The 12,500-nt window shown below is 45.2% G+C and overlaps 1 protein-coding gene across 1 annotated transcript in view; it reads right to left on the bottom strand.

The window, feature by feature from the left end:
* Window positions 1-12,500, bottom strand: part of osbp2b (oxysterol binding protein 2b) — a gene marked incomplete at its 5' end in the record, with an annotated part of 58,986 nt that overhangs the window by 27,335 nt on the left and 19,151 nt on the right. The window lies entirely within an intron of this gene.

Below are 12,500 nucleotides of genomic sequence, written 5' to 3'. Positions count from 1 at the left end.
GCTCAATAGTTCCATAAACACAGCTATCTTGGCTAAACACGTTTGTCCAATATGCAAAACATTATTTTAGTATGACTCAAGTATGACTGTCTCTAACTATTTAATATGTCACGTCTATTTACACAGAAACACAAATTCTTGCATTGCCAGTACTCAAACTTGCTCAAGAGGAGATAGAACATTGTCGCCGTTGATAGGGAGAATATCCACCGATAGGAGCCCTCCGCTCCAAGAGTTTAGTGTTATCGATTTCGTAATGCAATATAGGATTGTTAAAAGAATCATTTCACTGGCTTCTGAACCTTATACCTTCTAAAACGCTGAAGTGAAATTTTCACTCTGTTTCTATTGAGTTTTGGCAACATGTCAAAAGCAGTGTAGGCTTCAAAGTGTACTTACACAACTTGTGCATTGAAAGATCGAAACAAGCAGCAGGTGATTCATTTTGAACACTTGATCAATGTGCGATCAGCCAAGTTTCATTGATCTATCACCAATCTCAGAAATAAATGATAATCTTTTGTGTTGACAAATATATTCTGAGATCACATCCCAAAATGTTTGCTCCCTAGTCCAAAACTTTTCTGTTTAGAATGCATTTAGTACTTGTGAAAACTACCTTTGGAGCTTAGTAACTAGGTCATAAACATGACCAGAGTTATGAAATCTGGCACGCTTCAATATATCCTGTAGATTCCAAAACGTCGAAAAATGTGTTGCAATAAATACATTAATGAATCCGTCCATTATGTCTTGGGTTTAAAACATGCACCAAGTTAGTGGCTCTAGCATCAGTCTTGGTTGACAACTTTTGAGTCCTGTGCACAGGCGGTTCTGCTAAGGTCTGAGCTATTGGAATACTACACTTAATGACTGGAATGCATATTTATGAAGCATACACACAGCATCAACAAATACAAAATATGACTTGAAATGTATTAAGCAGGGATTCTATCCTGCTTACCCTTCATCTATCCTGGCTCAAAGCCAAACCTCATTAAAGTCGATGTAATTATCATGGTCTGGTCACGCTAAATCAGATGCGGAGATCAGAGGAACTCAGTCAGGTATGCAGAGCCGGGAGAGACCAACAGCATCCTGAGCAAAGGGTCCCCAGAAGCAGGGCTGAAGAGTAATGGTTTAAACAAGTGCAGCTCCAAGCAAACGCCAATGTAATGCAATAGTGCTGAACCTTTCCAACTTACAGCTGTGGGCCCTTCTACTGGTGTGTTGTTTACATGGGTAATTAAATATTATTCCTGAGGGCACTGTAGTTTAATTACTGATGTGAAAATGGCAAATCATGCAGTGGAATACAAATATTTGAGCCACTATCCAACGCAACGCACACTGTAAACCCAGACAGTTCTACTAACTCATTAACATTATGTATTTAGTACTTAAAACCTGGTATTTAGTTGACCCAACTTAAAATGTATCAGTTTTCTGAGCAAGTGCAGACGTTTTACGTTGTATTGGAATGTATTTGTTTGAGTTAACATTGCCTGATAACTCAAAAAATGTAAGTATCTGACGTCATCAACGTCGTTGAGAACACCATTGCAAAGCTCTTGTGATGAGAGACGGACACAGCAGACTTAAGGTAGAGGAGTCGTTTAGTAATCCAGAGGTTGGAAGGTTGCTAGTTCGATTCCCCACTCCTCCTTATCAAGTGTATAAGTGTAAACCCCTAAACTGCTGATGATCTATAAATGCAAAATTCCTTGTCAATTGCTTTGGATAAAAGCGTCTGCTAAATCACAGATGTAAATGTAAATGCAGTGGCAACACTGGGAAGGCGGTCGACCAATGACAGTTCTCTCTACAGTAAGAGCTTGTGCAAGAAGTTGGAACGTAAGGAAGATACCCTTTCAAAAACTTGTAAGGGCGTAATAACTAGTTTGAGAAAGACCCAGAGAAACACAAATATCTGACGAGGCTAAATCCTTTACGATTTTGGAATAATATGAGTTCAGAAAACTCAAAAATTATGAAAATGATAACACAAAAAAATCTGAATAGCCGATGTATAATTTTTGATTTAAGTTTACTTAAAAAAATATATATATGTACTCAAATTTTCTTATGTAATCGGTTACATCAAAAGTGTTGAGTTCTCTGAACTTGTTCAGGTTTACAGTGCATGCATGTGATTTAATAGCATTGCTCCAAGTGGCAGGGCCTCCCACTGTTGGGCTACAAGTTTCATGACCTTTGACCTTTGACCTCATCCAACAGAGAGTGGAGTTTCTCATAGCAAGTTGTTGCCATATATTTGTGACTTTAGACACGCAAACATTCTTACAGCAGTCTGGGGATAAAATTAAATGAGTTCAACTGAAGCAAAGATGCTTTGAGGAGGACTAAGTGATGAGCAGCCTCACCACAGTTACGGTGTGTGTGTGTGTGTGTGTGTGTGGGTGTGTGTGTGTGTGTGTGTGTGTGTGTGTGTGTGTGTGTGTGTGTGTGTGTGGGTGTAAAATGCCACTGCTGCTCTAAGACCCACACCGATAACATCCACCCCCTCTGTAAAGAAGGGTGGCATTTGCAGAGCTGAAGACGATCCTTGTGGCATTTATAAAGCTGCGTTATATACGGAACTCCACTCGCCTTGTGTTTATTTGTACTTTCGAAACGCTGAGCAATTCATTATGAAGTGCAATTAAGAGATTAAAAGCAAACAGCCAAGCACTCAACAGGCTGCCCTTTAACCTGATTAGACAAGAGAACTTGAAGATCTCAAAGCTCAAACCTTACATGATTACATGTGCCCAATGACAAAGAGCTCATGACAAACACCAGAACACTAGAGTCACCAGCAGGGCTCATGCATGGGAAATGGGTAGCAATGGAGTGCTGGCAAAGTTAAAAAGAAGACCACACAAAATACAGCAGGGCACCCTTAAATAGGAAAGCAGCGCAGATGTTGGACAGAAGATCGTTACAGTACATGACAGAGACTTGCAGCCCTGACACTAATGCCAAGAAACTGGCAGACAGCGGTGACCTGACCCATGTAGACTTGCTATGACAACCAGAGAAATGTAATCTTTGGCATTCTCTGGACTTCGGCAGACAAAATGTGAAATTAATATTGGGGATACGCTGCAGTTTATTTTCCCTCTGAAGCCCGGTGCACCCTGAGATTAGTGCTCTGCTTTATACACCTACAAATCACAGAGAGTATACTGCAGACGCAGAGCGGTTCCAATGGTTGGTAAAACTACAACATTGTTCCGTGAGAGATCTATGAAGTCGACAGCAAAGTTAGAAAAGTTAGCATCTCCCACACGAAGGGTACCCAAGAAAGGCCAAGAGTGAATGAGATATCGGCTGAAAACACCCGGTAAAGTACAAATGGGCAGCTTTGAGGACGGCTGTGGCTGTACTCCACTCCTAGGTGACAATATGAGTGCCATGGCCACATCACTGTGCAAGTATTACAGACTTAGGGTGTCATGGCACGTCCATGACCATAACATTGTATTAGCAATATTAGCAATATTAGCAATGTATGCATGTCCCACAACAGAAGGGGCATTTGCAAGAACATCGGCCCAAGAGCAAACAAGAAATCTACTGAAGACACAAATTCTAATGCAAATGAATAGCTTTGAGGATGTACCTGGTTGTACTCTACTTGTAGAATGCCGTGGCGTGATTAATTAACCATAACATTGTTCAGCAGGAAATCTATGACGTCGATAGCAATGCTAGTAAAGTTAGCATGGCCCACAACAGGCCTACATGAGGTGAGACTGCTGAACTGTTAGCAGCTAACAGACAGAGGGATGCAGGGATGTGGACTATGTCCTCCTCTCATACGGGCTCTATTACATAAGAATAGACTGACGTTATCTCACATGAAGGATTCATCAAAAGCAACACAGAACTTTGAGGGAAAAAAGGCAACACATTACCACCATGATGTAGCCATTCACCTACACTTTCATCCAGCAGTAGCACATGCGGGGAGGCAATCCTTAGCATCTACATATCTACATAAACCATGGGAACTGAACCCTTGAACTTGGCCCGGCTGGTGTCGTGCTGTTTCAATTAAGCTATCGAGTTTACCGCAACGTATCTACGTCCAGTACTGCCTTCCCAGAAGAGATCCATCCAACAGGATGCACGCACTTGACCAGTACTGGGTAAACTACTGAATGTGCATCACTCACAGCTGGCTTGCCTCACATTCACACAGTACACCCTGAGACTGACCTGACCCAATTCTGTGTGCTGCATCTCGAAAATGGGACAAAGACATCTCTCCTGAACCAATCTGGATGCTACCGAAGATGAGGTAATTATAAAAATAGCACAGTATGTGAGAACAGCTCCGTTTAATTGCTGGTGTTTAACGAACTGCAAATTAACTGGCAAAACAGAGGCGACAACAGGTTCAATGTGGGCCCGATGAAACTTCCATGAGGAGCCTTACGAAAAAGTTTGGTTTGAAGTCTGCAAGGCTACGAAAACCTAATAGACTTCAAACCAAAAGTCAGGGGAAATCATGTTAGAGTGGATAGGATGACAACTTCTGACAGAGGCAAGATCTTTAGGACCCAGGGGAGTCCTAATCTCTTTTTCCCTCCTGGATGTTCTCTGATGTCATGCACATTGACAGTAGGAAGTACCCCATGCTTAACATACAAGAGCATAAACACATTCACAAGGACATACGTACAAAACCACACAATTAACAATGTGTGAGGTACTGTAATCTACATTCTGTATTCCGTATTCTCCTACAGCAATGCCACAATCTACAGAAATACAGACACTCGCTTGTGGGGGAAGAAGGGAAGTGGAAGAGGGAGGGAAAGATGGAGAGGAGAGAGGATGCAGACAGAGAGAAAACTGAAATGAGGGAGAAATGCAGAGAAGTTTTCCTAGCTGCAAGGAAAACCTTGCTGTAACCCGGCTGTCAGGGAAACCGTGTGGAGACACACAGACACACTCACACACACACACACACACACACACACACACACACACACACACACACACACACGCACACACACACTCATAGGCACCATGCAGCACCTTCAGCTAGAGAGAAAAATAAATAGGATGATATGAAGAAAGATTGAGAGGTAGACATAAGAGGGAGGTGGAAAGAGTGACTGTGTGAGTGACAGTCAGAGAAAGACAGAGAGAGAGAGAGAGAAAGAGAAAGAGAGAGAATGAGAGGGAGAGAGAGAAAGATGCAGCATTCCATACGAACCGTTCTGCAGTTTGCTCAGGCAGCCGGAGTTGCAGAAGGAGCGTACAGTCCCGGGCTCCCAGCATCCTCGGCCCTTCATACCCCTCTTCCCTCTCCTCAATGGCCGGCCGGCCCGCGGCACGCCACACATACACACATGCACACACACACACTTGCACGCGGGAACAGGAAGTGGACTGGGCAACTACATTGCCCTGCTAAAGAGGGGGGGGGGAGGCCCAGCCGGTGACTCTATTCAGCACTTCACGCCTTCACACATGCGCACAACCACACACTCACACACACACACACACACACACACACACACACACAGACACACTCTCACAAGCTTACTGACTCACCTGCACTAACATGCACGAATGGTCACTCTGCAGAAAAAACACACACAATGTCTATCTCCCTGCACAGACAGGCACACTCATTAAAGGCACCCGCCCTTGCATCTGTATTCCGTCTCGCTTTCTCTCTGCCTGTCCTAATGCACATACACACTTCTTCAATGGACACACATGCACACACTCACACGCATACACATACACACGCACACACACGCACGCACACACACACAAACATACACTCACGCCTAGCGCGGCACATTTGCCATTCCCCTCCACATGCTGTTCTCAGTGCAGTGCAGTGAAGAGAGGGGAACGAGGGAGGCACAGAGAGGGAGGGGGAGAGGGAAAGAGAGAGACACAGAGAGAGTGCTAGGGGAGGGAGAGAGAATTTAACAGTCAGCAGCTCCAGGAAATGTACAGCAGAGTGCATTACGTCCATAACACACACTCACACGCACAAACACACACACACAGACACACGCACACAAACACACAGCCATGGACATCAGTAATGTAATGCTGTACAAAATCTATTCCCGAAGTCAAACTTCGTTATCTGCTGTTGAACACATGACTAAAGTAATATAGAATGTTGCATAGATGGGATCGGTGTCCCTCTAATAAATGGGAGCGTGCACAGACATACACACACCAAACACACACATACATACATGCATACAGCATCTCTTTGTAGTCAATGCAGATCCCTGACCACTGAGCAACCAGGGCAAGGTCACTGCAGATATCTCACAGACAAGACTGTAGCAAAGATGGCCAGCTCCCAGTATGCACCGCTCTACTAAATACGGAACAGTGATATTTTTGACATCACTGCCAAGGTACGCTGTAGGCTGTGTGCTGCAGCTCAAGGTGACCTTGGCCAGTCCTGCTTGTTCTCTCATTGCATCTTTGTGTGTGTGTGTGTGTGTGTGTGTGTGTGTGTGTGTGTGTGTGGTGTGTGTGTGTGTGTGTGTGTGTGCGAGTGTGTATTTGTGAATGTGTGATGTGCACATGGTTATGGATGATCACGACAAATAACATTTATCCTGCAAACATCATTTACACACTGAAGAGCAGACACCAACACGCATGAACAAACAAAAAAGCACACACACACCAACAAACACACAAACACACACGTAACAACAGCTCAACAGCACAGCTCTGGCCAAACGTCTCCTTTCTACCTTAGTGTCTGCTGACGCTACCTTGCCACACTGTGTAAAAACAAAGACCATTGAAAGGCAACTCACAATACATTAACCTTGTGTGCTGAACTCAACTCAACCCGCCCCACCACACACTACATCCCCAAGCACACCACGTGCCTCAAGCATAGGGACGCTGCATCAGAACCCAGCCACGCTAGCTTATATAGCAGTAGCATTAGCTGTACTACTGTAGTGCTAGTTGAGTGTGTCCCTGTAGCAACTGAGCTGGCAAAGAAAAGAGTGGTGACGGTACAGAAAGAGAGAGAGAGAGAGAGAGAGAGAGAGAGAAAGAGAGAGAGCAGGAAACAAAGAGGCAGGACCCCAGCATCGCTGTTAGCCACTCGTTCACTAATCACAGTTCTGACGGGTGGACAAGCAGATGACTGCTGTGTTCCATGCCATGCTGTGCTGTGCTGTGCTGTGCTGTGCTGTGCTGTGCTGTGCTGTGAGCCCTCAGATGACTCTTGCTCTCTCTCATCTGGGCTAACAAACATCTAGTTCAGCTACACTGGTACAGTTCATCTCTCTCTCTCTCGCTCTCTGTCTCTTGCTCTCTCATCTGGGCTAACCAACATCTAGTTCAGCTACACTGGTACAGTTCATCTCTCTCTCTCTCTCTTGCTCTCTGTCTCTCGCTCTCTCTCTATCTGAACAAAAAGTATGGAACAAGAAATACTTTAAGGAAAAAAAAAGTAAAACATTTCTGTTTAATTGCACTTTGTGTAATAGGTATTGCAATTGAAAATGATAAATATGCCAACGTCATGCTCAATAGAGAATTGGGCGTATAGTGTTAAAATACAGAGAGGTAAATGATAGAGTGATATAGAGAGAGATGGGGAGGGAGAAAGAGAGAGAGATGATAAAGCAGCAGTAAAGCAATGAAGGGTCTGCACTGGGTATCTCTCCTGATTGGCTAGGAGGTAAGGGTCTGCACTGGGTACCTCTCCTGATTGGCTAAGAGGGAAGGGTCTGCACTGGGTACCTCTCCTGATTGGCTAGGAGGTAAGGGTCTGCACTGGGTACCTCTCCTGATTGGCTAAGAGGGAAGGGTCTGCACTGGGTACCTCTCCTGATTGGCTAGGAGGGAAGGGTCTTCACTGGGTACCTCTCCTGATTGGCTAGGAGGTAAGGGTCTGCACTGGGTACCTCTCCTGATTGGCTAGGAGGGAAGGGTCTGCACTGGGTACCTCTCCTGATTGGCTAGGAGGTGGGGTCTGCACTGGGTACCTCTCCTGATTGGCTAGGAGGGAAGGGTGTGTACTGGCAAACAGTTTTAAGAGTCATGCCAATAATTCAGCTGAGTTTGTGCAGAAGTTGAAAGGAGTGGTGGGAGATGGGCAGTATGACTGCAGGCGTAATAGCACTCTTACTTTTTTTTTAAATGTCTCACTCAGTTAGTCTAATATAATGAGTTGTCTATATATCAATAAAGACATAATTAATTAGGCTAATCTTGATGATCAATAAAAATATCAACAACTGACATTTCTCAGGTCTTCTTTGCACATAACATGACAATGATGGGTGTCTTTTTTTGCCAAGTACTCTGATTTACTGTAGCCTACATCCTGTCCCAAATCTAGAGCCAAGATCAACTATTTAAGCATATTGTCAAACCATGGAAAACCAAACCGTGAAAAAGGACTGCCTACATGTTTGCAACTATCTGGATCATGTTAAATTAGCTCATTTAAATTAATGGCAAGGACATGCACTTGTAGATGTGGATATTCTAGATTAGTTAGCTAACTGTTAGTAGGCTAGCTAAAACACCTGCTGACATCCATTGTCCACAAGGTCATGATCAGTCACCACTAAGAAATATCTAGGCACAGAAATATGAACCTTTCTGATCTCTGAGAACAAAGGTGTGACACAGGCCGAGCTCTTCGTTTTTACTCTGCTTCGAGAGAGCACTGGCTGAATTGTTTGTTATACCGTAATGAAACGAATTTAACAAGCTAAACAAACGTGCCCTTGATCTCTTGTGTAACATCTTTTAACATTTTGTGGTGGTGGTTCAAATCACAGCATTGGTCTACTTATTATGGTTTTTACATTTGGCTTAAGACTTTTTGTTCCACTTGAGTTTATGCTACAAAAAGGCAACGGGTTTTGTTTTTAATTTACATCTTTCATATCATTCTGCAAGCAGTCAATTTGAAGTCAGCAAGTAATACGTTACTATGCATCGCCTGAATCTATTCTTTTGTATTTGTGTGGAACAAATTCACTTAAAAAAAGAGATATATTGAAGGAATGCTTTATCGTTTTGGCGTAAGTAAGCGTATAATAAGTGGGATTCAGGACAGGAAGTGTCTGGTGCCTATGTATCTGTGTGTACAGTATTGTGTTCCTGCTGTTTGCCTCTGCAGTGGCCTGTTACTGCTACCCTGCACTGACAATGGTTGGTCCATCTGATTTGTGATCTGCCTTGATTTGTGTCCACCCATATTTGAACTCCTGGCTACTCCCCCGAGTGTCATATTACATAAAGCAGAAGTAAATAAAGAGACTCTCTCTCACACACTCACACACAAACACACACACACACACAGAGAGACACACACACACACTGATCAGCACGCAGGAGGAGGCTAAAGGTTTATGCGTTGAGGGAGGGTGACAGAAATGGGACGGCATCTCACTACCAGAAAAAGCCATCCGTCCTGAGGAACAAAGCCTCCAGGCCTGAGACTAAACGAAGCCGACTTCGTAATATATGAGTGTGGCCTCTGCTCGGAAAGACTAAAGCTGAGACAGGATGACATTAAAGACTGTGTGTGTGTGTGTGTGTGTGTGTGTGTGTGTGTGTGTGTGTGTGTGTGTGTGTGTGTGTGTGTGTGTGTGTGTGTGTGTGTGTGTGTGTGTGTGTGTGTGTGTTGGAGGGGGGAGTTCAGACTGTTTTGTTCCCAAGGTAAGGTTCTGGAATCCCTTAAGCAGACTGGTAGAGGCCCAGTGGGAATGGCACGCTGCTCTGGAGATGCATATCCATCCAGTGGCAGAGGCGGTGGTGACTCAGAGTGGAGGGCTGAACTACTGCTGCTGGTGGGGCCGGGCTGGTTTACTTCATGGGGTTGGGGGGGATGAACAGAAGCGACAGATCCACTGACTCTAAAATGCTCTCTCTCTCTTGCTCACACACACACACAAACACACTCTGATCTCTATACACATTCTTTCTCGCACAGAGATGAAGTCGACACACACACACACACACACACAGAAACAGAAAGAAGAGGGGAAGGGGGAAGAGAAAGAGACAGAGAGCGAGACTGAGGGAGAGAGTGAGGGAGTGAGGGAGGGAGAGAGAGAAAGAGAGAGAGACAGAGAGGAAGAGAGAGGGGGAGGAGAGAAAGAGAGAAAGAGAGAGGGAGATAGGAAGAGAGAGAGAGAAGAAGAGAAAGGGGGAGAGAGAGGAAGAGAGAGAGAGACAGAAACAGAGAGGAAGAGAGAGAGAGAGGAAGAGAGAGGGGGGAGAGAGAGGAAGAGAGAGAGAGAGGATGAGAGAGAGAGAGAGACAGAAACAGAGACAAAGAGAGAGAGGGGTGGGGTGGGGTGGGGGGAGAGAGAGCTGGGGACTCTTCCAGCAGCAGGAAGCACATTTGGTTCAGACCCTCCACAAACTGAGGCGCAGCCTGGGGGCTATAAAAAGATGACTTAAAAAGACAGGTGTGTGTGTGTGTGTGTGTCCACACAGCTGGAGAGATAGAGGCCATCTCCATGAGGAGGTACAGAAAGAGACAGAGAAGGGGAGAGCAGGGGAAAGAGAGAGACAGAGATAAATGAGAGAGAGAGGGGCGGGGATAGAAAACATCCTGTGGCTAAATGGCTGGGGACAAGGCATGGACTTAGTTGTGCGTGTGCGTGTGCGTGTGCGTGTGCGTGTGCGTGTGCGTGTGCGTGTGCGTGTGCATGTGTGTGTGTGTGGGTGCGGGTGCGGGTGTATGTGCATGCATGTGTGTGTGTGTCTTGTGGGTGTGTGTACGTGTGTATGTGCTTGCATGTGTGTGTGTGTGTGTGTGTGTGTGTGTGTGTGTTTTTGTGTGTCTTGTGTGTGCTAATGTCTGTGTGTGGTGTGTGTGTGTGTTTGCATGCATGGTTCACAGAGGTGGGAGACCTCCACGTTAGTCACTCCATGTAAGTCATCTGCCAAAAATTCCACATTACCTGAATACATGTCTAGCACAAGATGCACACACATCTTATACAACACACTTCCATCGTGCACGGATACACACACACACCCTCTCTCTCTCTCTCTCTCTCCCGCTAGCTCTAACTCACTCCTATGAACACATACATACAAAGAAGTCTGGATTGCCTCACAATATGGTGCTATCACTGCTTTGTGAACGAATCCCCACTATACGCACATTAACCTGAAGAGCCCACATATTAACACTGCTCCTCACTGACATCCAACACAGCCAAACAACACCGAGTCAAAAGATAGCGGCCAACAAACACAGCGCCCCGGCGTCCTGATTGCTGCCCATGCATTGAAGCAGCAGCCACAGGGATGCAGACTAATGAAGGGGCTGGGGAGATAGGAGAACACACAGGGCCCTGCTGACTACCAGGCCGAGGAGACAGACAGACAGAAACACAGGCAGGCAGACAGACAGATACACAGACAGAAATACAGGCAGACAGATACACAGGCAGACAGACAGACAGATACACAGACAGAAATACAGGCAGACAGATACACAGGCAGACAGACAAACAGAAACACAGGCAGACAGATACACAGACAGACTGACAGGAACACAGACAGTCAGAAACACAGACAGAAACACAGGCAGACAGACAGATACACAGACAGACTGACAGAAACACAGACAGTCAGAAACACAGACAGAAATACAGGCAGACAGATACACAGGCAGACAGACAAACAGAAACACAGGCAGACAGATACACAGACAGACTGACAGAAACACAGACAGTCAGAAACACAGACAGACAGACAAAACAGCTCATTAGGGAGGTGAACAACCACAACCAGCAGTAGGAGCTAGACACAAAGGAGCCAGGAAAAGTAATGCTTGTTTTTGATTGTTTGTTTGTTTGTTTGTGTGTTTGTTTGTGTGTGTGTGTGTGTGCTTGTGTTTGGAGATAGAACACAAGGGATGCTTCAGATGACTCACGTGTCCGCACAAACACACACATCCACCCACGCTCGCACACTCCGCCGGTAAACTGTGCCAGTTTCAACAATCTGTGAACAAGTTCCTGTGAACAACACAGTCAGCCTCGCCTACTCCTCAAGGATGACATGTCTGTCCATGGGCCCTTATTTCATAGATGCGCACTGCAGGTTCTTACATGCAACAAAGAGGGGCTTCATGTAAAGCTATTTTGATTACAGGGGCACAATCATTTGGTCATTTCATAACATGCACACAGACCTTAACGCCCTTGATGGCAGGCCGACGCCTCATATGGGTGTGTCTTCCTTCTTTAAAATGGAACCTGCATCTTGGTTTTCAATGTATGGCAGGCTGATAGAGATATTTAATCTGCTTGCTTATCCTGTGTGCTGAGGCCTACAGAAGGCCTACTCTCTTGCTGAGGCAATCCACCTGTTTTTGTCCTGAAAGTCATGCATACCGCTCTTCTTCTATCAAGGACATATTCTGAGATCCCGGCTGTAACTTTAACTGTAGCGATGGGACCAGAGAATACTGCCCTTTATCTGTTATGAAACATGTT

The sequence above is a fragment of the Sprattus sprattus genome, assembly GCF_963457725.1.
Source record: "Sprattus sprattus genome assembly, chromosome: 15".
Classification (NCBI taxonomy): domain Eukaryota; kingdom Metazoa; phylum Chordata; class Actinopteri; order Clupeiformes; family Clupeidae; genus Sprattus; species Sprattus sprattus.
The sequence above is the reverse complement of the archived record's forward strand: the minus strand, read 5'-3'. Positions and strand labels throughout refer to the sequence as shown.